Source organism: Petaurus breviceps, unplaced genomic scaffold (genome assembly GCF_028583685.1).
Source record: "Petaurus breviceps papuanus isolate PSGF00001 unplaced genomic scaffold, PetGlider_PUasm1.0 90977, whole genome shotgun sequence".
NCBI lineage: Eukaryota > Metazoa > Chordata > Mammalia > Diprotodontia > Petauridae > Petaurus > Petaurus breviceps.
In genome coordinates, this window is record NW_027187391.1 from 31723 (window position 1) to 39769 (window position 8047).

Consider the following 8047-nt stretch of genomic DNA (forward strand, 5'->3'; position numbering starts at 1 on the left):
AGAGAGAGAGAGAGAGAGAGAGAGAGAGAGAGAGAGAGAGAGAGAGAGAGAGAGAGAGAGAGAGAGAGAGAGAGAGACTGCTTGGGCAGCTTGATTTAATTTGTTGTAGCATGCAAATACAGCAGGAAGATGTGAACAAATGGGAGGTGGGCACGGGAGGAGGCTTGATAGGTCAAGCTGTCTCTTGCATGTTCTTGAACGAAGCTTTATGCTCAGTTAAAGAAGCAATACTAACTAAAGACGTTAGTATTCACAAATGCCATACCCGGATTCCACTGTATTGCACCATATCTTCATCTATTTAACCTTAACTAAGTTAATGCAATTAGCTGGGCAGTTGTCAAGTGGCTTATTAATTTCCTGATGGATAATACAAAGATTTAGGGTTTTTCACATATTGAGTCGTTTTGTTTTTTTTTATTTTTTTTTTTTTACTAATTAGCTTATATACATAAAAGTCTCACTGACTATAGAATTTCTTGAGTTTGGCAATCTGGGTGTAATAAAAAAACCACACAATTGCTAATTAATTCTCACATTGATAATTCTTCTTCTTCCTTCCTGATATAGTGGTTCTCTCTTTTGTAGTTTTCAGTAATGATGATATGCTCAGAAGTTACTGAGGTGGCTTCCAGCAAAATACAGGACCAGCTGATAAGGTCAAGTGGGTGCTATATCAGCACCTCCTTCCTGGGAGCTAGAAGACTTTCATCTCATAGCCGGGATGGATAATGATAACAGCTAGCATTTGTACAGAGTGTTATGATTTGCAAAGTGCTTTACTAACACTATTTCATTTGATCCTCACCACAACCCTGGGAAGTAGGTGCTGTTTTTATCCCCATTTTACAGATGAGAAAACTTATGCAGGCAGAGGTCCAGTGACCTGTTCAGGGTCACACAGCTGGTAAAGCGTTTGAGGTCAGATACGAACTAAAATCTTTATCCACTGCACTACTTAGCTTGCCAATTTATCATATCTTCACAACAGAAATGAATGTCTCATCAGTTTTTACCTTTGCTGTTTTATGGTTAATTCATCTTAGCTATAGACATTTAGAAGCTTGGCCTTGCATTAAAACTTGAATAATTTAAATAATCTTTGCTGAAAGGGAATATATTTATCAGTGAAGGTTGTCCTTTCTCCTTTTGTATTGTTCTGTAAATTAACCTGGTGGGATTTCAATGATCTACATAAGGATTGTGCATTGATTAAACTATGTCATTATTGTTATTATTATTATGTTGTTGTGAATCTTGAATCTTTGACTGGGCTTCTGACACCATTCCTCACACTCTCTAGCTTTCTCTACTCACAACCCAGATAGTCTGTCTGTCCTGAGAAAATATTCAATTACTATTTCAATAAACCTTTATTAAGCACTGAATATGTACAAGGTACTAAGAGACTGGGGAATACAAAATAGAAACATTGTAATATAAGAGAGTCATTAGGGATTAATGGGAAGGGCAAGGACTTAGAGCCTGTTCAGATGGAATCCCAGCTCTGCCATTAGCTGTATGTATAACACTGGACAAAGTAAGTTAATTCTCTAAGCCTTGGTTGTCTTATATGATGATAAAAACATATGAAATATCTCTCTAACATGAGTATTATAAGGGTCAAATCAAATAATGCATTTTATACTCATAAAATGCAATGTAAATGTATTATATTATTAATAATATATATTGCACTAGCCTTGGAAAAGTATTACATTTGGTGGTGAGAAAAATAATACTGTAAACCCAAATATTAACAATTTCTAGATTATCTTTGTCTATGAATAACATGACTCCTTTTTTTGGGGGGTGGGGGAAACCTAGATCTGTGATTTAATTCCTCCAGTGGTCAAAATCAGAACCTTCTTTGCAATTGATAGCTTTGGAATTACATGGGTCAAACAGGCAGTATGTGTCAGAGCTGGCATGGCCTGAACCCAACCCTTCTTGACCGTCCAGCTCTCTAACCACTAAGTCAGGCTCTACTACAATAGGCTGTGTCTTCACACCATCATTAGCACATATAACTGAGAGTTGTTTGTCCATTAGCAAATCCTGTTTTCTGTCCGTGAAATGTAATGGAGGAGAATTTTCTCTCTGTTGTCCTCAGCAAGATCTTGACCTTTCCCACTACTTCTGGCCAAGAGTTTTGCTGCTTATTGGGATCTGCTGGTAGCTGCTCAAATAGTAATGAAGAGTAAATATGGCGTCTCCCTTTTCCTGCATCTACTGATTTTCCTAATCTGGGCTCCAAACTCTTACCTCGGGTAAAGTTTTAAGATGAAGTCTGAGAGACTAAGACAATTCAGTGGTTTATCAGTAAAACTTCCCCAAGTGAAAACATCTCACAAGGACAGAATACAAATCTCACAGAATCATAGATTTAGAGCTATAAGGGTCCTTAGAAGTCATCTTAGTCCAATCTCTTCACTTTATAGAGGAAAAAAATAAGGCCGAGAGAGGTTAAGAGTTTTGTCTAAGGTCATACTTATGGTAAGTAGCAGATCTGGGATTTGAACTCAGGTCCTTTGACTCCAAATACAATGTATTTTCTTTTTTTTTTTTTGAGAGGCAATTGGGGTTAAGTGACTTGCCCAAGATCACATGGCTACTTTTTTTTTTTTTCTGTGTGTTAAGTGTCTGAGGCCAGATTTGAACTCAGGTCCTCCTGACTCCAGGGCCGGTGCTCTATTCACTGTACCACCTAGCCGCCCCAATGTATTTTCTATTATACCACCAGTAATCTATTACTTAATAATTAGCATATAGCTCTACTTTGTAGCCACTATCCCAGCGAGATGGTATATACTGGATAGAGAACGGGTACTGGTCAGGAAGACATGAGTTCAAATTTGACCTCAGACACTAATTGGCTGTGTGATCCTAGGCAAGTCACTTGACTCCTGTCATCCTTAGTTTCACCTGTAAAATGGAGATGATGATAACAGCATTTATAGCTCCTAGTGTTGTGAAGATCAAATGAGATAATAAAAGCACTTTGCAAACCTCTATGAGAATGCTACCTATTACTGTTATTGTTGTTTTTGTTGCTATAATTACTTAGCCTTGGGGAAGGTGGTAATTCTGAAGACCCCTGGACTATTTCTAGAGCATTTGTTTCCAATGAAACAGAAGCTTCCCAAGAACAAGGACAGTTTTTGTTTTTTCCTTTACTCCCATTACGTAGCACAGTGCCCAGTGACATGTTTGTTGAATCGAATTGTATGGAAGCTACTTCATTCTTTCTCCCCAAATCTGATTCTTCTGTAGTTTGGGGGACCTGCTGTGATAGCTGCCTCCACTGTGCCCTGTGACTAGACATGGAATCTTGGGTGATGTTATGCCAAACCAAAATGTGCCTCAGGGTCCTTCTTAGTAAGGTTGATGGTGGTGCCAGAGAATGTACTGCCCCAACCCACTGGCAAATTCCAGCAAGTAGCAATCCAATCTAAGGCAGTGTTGAGCGGGTGGGGGAGAGGGGAAGAGGGAATTGCTCATCCATAGACTGGCTATGGAAAGCCATTTTTTCTTGCAATACATGTTTTTATTTATTAATCCTAAAGAAAATGTTTTAATGAACACAACTATTTCAGGTCACTGAAACCTTTTTAGCATCTCCATGGAAGACAGCCCAAATACATTAGAAGCTCCCTTCTCCTTCTACTCCCAAACCCCAGCCCCAATTCCCTCTTTTTGAAAATCCACCTTCCTATACACACAAAAAAATGTTTTCAAGGTCATAATTCTTTCCACCCATCCTTAGGAAGAATGGCAAACTAATGCCTCCCAGAATGAATTCCATGGACTGACAAGACAGATGGTTAGAGCTTAATGGGAACCTAGTAAAGATTTCCTAGTCCGACTCCTTCATTTTACTCAGAAGGAAACTGAGGCCCAGAGAAATGAAGTTACTTAAAATCACCATGCTAAACAGGTAAAGAGCTGGCCTAGAACCCAAGTTTTCTGCCTCCAGCCTTTTTCAAAGGAAGTCCTTGGATGTAGAAATATCAGAACAAAAATGGTCGTGGGGCCCTACTCTGCACTCAGAGTCATATTCTGGAGGGCTTTAATTCTCTAGTTGAGGGAAAGTGTTTTCTCTCAATTCTACTAAATCACAGAGATCAGGCCACTCGTCCTCTCATTCAGTCTCTTGTCAAGGCAGGACGCTCTCTGTCAATGCATTCCAGTGTGAGTCTAAACTAGTTTTTCAGGGATTGAGGTGGAGTTTCCAGTTTCATAATTTACCTGTCCTCATGATGACTTTTAATTTCAATTCAATTTCATTCAACCAGCATTTGTCAAGTTGCTACAACGCTCACTGTGAGGTACTGGATAAGACATCATGATAGATGAGGCCATCAAGAATCTTCTGATCGAGTTGGGGAGATGACAGTTACAGAAACTAGGGAAGAATGAATCCATAGGAGAGGTACTGCATGATCAAAGTGCAGTGAGAGGTCTGGGAGCAAGCATTTTAATAAGAGGAAGGCAATTCAATGTAGGCTTCCTGGAAGAGGTGGTAACCTGAGCTAGTTCTTGAAGGATGTGCAGGATCTCCATAGGCAAAGACAGTATGTATTTGTATGTGTGTGGTGGGGATGGAGGGAGGAGGACAGTTCTTTGTATCTTAAATAACTCAACTTACATTTTCCTTTATAAAAACAAAAACTTCGTATTTTTTCTTTTGTTCACTGGCCCTTCGTCTTATGGTGAAACAGATGCCAACAGGCAAGATTGCTATATTAAAAAGAGGCAGTATGTTGGAGTAAAAAATGTCTTAGACTTAGAAAACCTGGATTTCAGTCCCAGCTTATACCCCTGACCAGCCTTGTTAGGTAAGTTATGTAATCCTTCTCAAGTCTCAGTTTTTTCATCTGCAAAATGGATATCTCCTTCAAAGGATTTTTGTGAGGTGCAAATGAGATCAATGTATATGTGAACAATCCTTTGTAATTAAAAAACATCACTTACATATGAGCTAATATTATAAATTATTGTTTATACTTTAATAATTCACCAAGTAGGTTGCCATTCAATGGTCCCAATACAATGTCAAGAAGGTCACAGTATCTGAGCTAGAAGAGAGGTCATCTAGAGCAGTCCAATCATTTTACTAATGAGAAAACTGAGGCTCAGAGCTAGTCAGTGAATAAACATTTATTAAGCACCTATGTGCCAGGCATTATTCTAGGGGAGTGTCTAGTGGGGAAACAATGGAAAGCAAAAAAACAGTCTCTGGTCTCAAGGAACTCACAGTCTAAGGTGGACAAGTATGCAGAAACAAGAGATTGACAGGGAAGGGACTAGAATTAAGGGGGATCAGGAAAGGTTCCCTGTGGCAGATGAGATTTTAGCTGGACCCTGAAAGAATCCAGGAGGCAGGGGTGAAGTGAGAAGGTATTCCACACATAGGAGGCAGGGAGGTGGAACAGCAAAGAGGCCCATGCCACTAAATCAGAGAACACATGGGGGTAGGTGTAAGGTGTAAAAAGTCTGGAAGAGGGTTGGTGGTGGGGAAACTGTGAAGGACTCTGAATGTCAAGCAGGATTTTATTTTTGATTCTGGAGGTGCCAGAGAACCACTGGAGCTTACTGAGTAGGGATGTAACATGGTCAGACTTGTGATTTAAGATCATTTTGGCAGCTGAGTGGAAGGCACACTGGGAGTGGGGAGAGACTTGTGGCAGGGAGATCAATCAGCAGCCTATTTCAGTGGTCTGGGCATGAGGTGATGAGGGCATGTACCAGGCAGTGGCAGGGTCAGAGGGGAGAAGGGAGAATATATGAAAGGTTTTACAAAGGTACGACTGACAGGTCTTATCAACAGATTGTGCATGAAGAGTGAGGGAGAGTACGGCTGGACAACACTTAAGTTGTGAGCAAGGGGGACTGGGAAGATGGTAGTGCCCTCAACAGTAATAAGTATGTTAGAAAGAGGGGAAGGTTGGGAGTGTTAAGCTAAGGAGTCCAGTTTTATAGCTGTTGAGTTTAAGATGTCTACAGGACACCTAGTTTGAGATGTTTCATAGGTAGGTGGATGTGTGAGACTAGATAGAGGTCAACAGGGAGAGCAGAAAAAGTAGACAAGAGAATCATCATCAGCATAGAGATGGTAATTGAATCCATAAAAGCTAATGAAGTAGTATCTGGGGAGAAGAGAAGAGGGCTCAGGACAGAATCCTAGGGGACATTCAGATAAAGATCCAGCAAAGGGGATTGAGGAGTGACCAGATCGGTAGGAGGAGAATCAGGAGAAATGATTATGAGAATCTGGAAAGAAGAGAGCGTCAAGGAGAGCAGTGAGGTTAAGTGACTTATGTATAGTCACACAGGAAGACAGAGAAATTTAAGGCAGGTCCTTAGTATGCTAGGAGGCCCCCCTGTAGTTGATTTATGTGGGGACATAGATAAGAGAACAGGGTATGGACAGATACAGATGGGCTGCAATCTACATTGTTGGAGGCAGCGTTCTCATCAGTGACATCACAGATCCATTTGTAGTTCTACTGAAGTTTCACTAAATAATAATGACATGTAGTCAGACACACACACACACACACATGGAAATAGACACAAAGAGATGAAGAAAAAAGGCAATTCAAGGGAAGAAAAAGCTTCAGGGCACCTTGAATCAAAACAAATGCAGTTATGGACTCAGGACTTCCAGTAACCTAAAACTGTGAGTTTAACCCTTCGAACTATTGGGAAGTACTTTATTATATTGTTTGGAAAACCTTGTTTATGATTATATTATTTGAATCTAGCTTTACAGATAGTGTTGAAACCTAGGAAGTCACACTGACTTCAGTGACCCTCCTGAGAAGCCAGAGATGGCTGATGGAATCCTAATAAAGCTGCCCCCAGCCTCAATATTCTAACTTCATTACAGGCCTGGCCCTACTGAACAGCAGGCCCACTGCACCTACCTATCCCCCCCCTCCCCCCCAATGTCCTAACTTCTTTGTATATGCCTCACTGCTCACTGGAACAACAGGTGTTGAACTGAACTCTTAGTTCCCACAGAGACAGCAGGTATGTCCATGTGATGGGAATCCAGCTACTGCCTCCACCTGGTCACTGCCCCCAGACCCATTCCCACAGAAACAGGTGTGTTCTTGTATTCAAGCACAATCACATCATCCATCTAGCCCAAGACAGGACCACAATATCTAACTATCTATCTTAATCAGACAGGACCACAATAGCTGGTCAGTTGGAGGGCAGCATGACCAGAATGTTTAATCACTGAACCATAGATGGGACCCCTCCTCCATTACCTAATCCCTTAACAAACTCCTCCTGCCTTTTTAATATTAATGATATTCATCTATTCTATGTAAACTTCTGTTATGTAATTGCATCTTTACCCTATAAAAACCCATCTTGCTTTCTCTGAAGTTGCTGGTTCCTCTTGGAACTTAGCCTGCTTTATGAGAGACATCAGTCTCAATAAATGCCTATACTTGGATTAGAGGTGGTCTGACTCTGAATTCTTTGAGACAGTTCCACCACAACACGTCATGAAACCACAACAGTTTTGGGGTGGGCAGAGCCCCCACCTCAACAGTTTTTGTTGTCCCTGGGTTTAAACTGAAACAATGGCTGCAAAGAATGTTTAGGATTCAATCACCTGCGTTTTAATTTGGGTCCACTATACTTCCCTGCTGATCTACATATCAAGCAACTTCACCTAGGAGTTGCTTTTCTGGAAACTGCTTAACTGCTATGTGATGGTCACCCAGCTGCTTGTCCTTAAGCCCATTTAAATTCTACCTATTGTAAACCTGAGCCACACCTTTGTCTGGTTCTCTCTGCCAAAATGACAACAAAATTCCTTCTAAAAAGTTTTTTAAGTTTGGGGTTTGTCCTTGACTGAAAGGCCACACATACTTTTTCTTGTGAAGCTCAGAGCCAAAGCTGTTTAAAACACCAGGTGACATGCAGGGAGAAAGAGAAAGAGAGACAGAGAGACATAGACACAGAGAGAGAGAGACAGAGTGTGTGTGTGTGTGTGTGTGTGTGTGTGTGTGTGTGTGTGTGTGTG

At 40.8% G+C, this 8047-nt stretch overlaps 1 protein-coding gene across 4 annotated transcripts in view; it reads right to left on the reverse strand.

Moving 5' to 3' along the window:
- AIG1 (androgen induced 1) overlaps positions 1–8047 on the reverse strand; it is a 326437-nt gene that overhangs the window by 9094 nt on the left and 309296 nt on the right. The gene's annotated exons all lie outside the window — the stretch shown is intronic.